The sequence below is a fragment of the Penaeus monodon genome, chromosome 30 (genome assembly GCF_015228065.2).
Source record: "Penaeus monodon isolate SGIC_2016 chromosome 30, NSTDA_Pmon_1, whole genome shotgun sequence".
Taxonomy (NCBI): domain Eukaryota; kingdom Metazoa; phylum Arthropoda; class Malacostraca; order Decapoda; family Penaeidae; genus Penaeus; species Penaeus monodon.
Genome location: NC_051415.1, coordinates 32,194,430 through 32,195,621, shown reverse-complemented (window position 1 = coordinate 32,195,621; position 1,192 = coordinate 32,194,430). Strand labels below are relative to the sequence as shown.

The following is a 1,192-nucleotide window of genomic DNA, read 5'->3' as shown; positions in this document are numbered from 1 at the left end:
ATTAGGTTATTGCATAATACTAAACAACCTTTATATTGACCCAGGGACTGCCAACCATGATTCCGGTGACCCATCCACCCATCATCCACGGATCACATGGAGGCTCCCCAGATGCCCCGGGGATGATGGGGAAAAAACGACCTTTTAAGTGTAATCTCTGGGGCAAAGGGTTTTCAAACTCAAGGGAGGACTAATGCAGCATGAAAGAACTCACAGCACTGACCGGCCATATGTATGTCCCGACTGTGGGAAGCTCTTCGGCAGCCTACTCCTTGCAGCAGCATTTAAGGATTATACTGGAGAGGGAAAACCCTATGAATGTGCTTTTGTGATAAATCATTTAGACAGAGAACAAAATTAAATCAGCATCTCAGGATACATACGGGAAAAAACCATATGCATGTAGGAGTGTGGCAAGCAATTCGACAAAAGGCAATACTAGATCAGCATTTTAGAACACATCTAGGCGAGAAGCCTTATGCTTGTCCACAAACCATCTGCAGAAAAAAATTTTAGAGAGATGGCGGACTCTCATTTCTCATATGAAGTGCCATAAAGATGTGCCGGGTCCCAGGATTTTTCTTCAACAGGCAAAACAGTTGATTTAAGAGGAGCGCCCCAAAATAATCCACCTTTAAGTCGTGAACATGGGGGGGGCCAGATAGAGGGCTTGGCCAAGACAGAATAGGACAAGAAGGGGAGTAGGACAGGACAGGTTAGGGCAAGATCTGGGGGTGGGACCAAATAGGGTAGGCAGGGGCAGTGTCAATCAGAGAGAAAGTGGGAGTGGGAGTTCTGAACAAGGAGGGTACCAAAACAGCGGAGATCAAATCAGGCATGGCCACAGACCCTTTCCTCCGCCAAATTCCTCAGATTCCCAAAGTAGCTCAGAAATCTCCGCATCCCCCGTCACCCGCATTCTGGAGGGACCAGTCAAGTGAGAATTCCTCTGGACCGCCACAGCAAGCACACCGCAGTCATTAACAACTAACATGATCCAACTCCTCCCCAGATGGCCATGGCGAACCTGATTTCCCTTTTCCCCACTCTATTTTCCAGCCACGTCCCTTTCATGATGCCGCAGCCTGACCCAAGACAATACCAACCCACCAATCACAACAACAACATCGACCTAATCAGTAAATTTGCTGACCATATTCTTGAGACATACTAGGGCTTAATGGGCATAAAA

General features: G+C 47.4%; 1 pseudogene; it reads left to right on the top strand.

Moving 5' to 3' along the window:
- The window catches only part of LOC119592720, a 19,599-nt pseudogene extending 18,419 nt beyond the window's left edge, over window positions 1-1,180 (top strand).
- The last annotated feature ends 12 nt before the right edge of the window (window positions 1,181-1,192 follow it).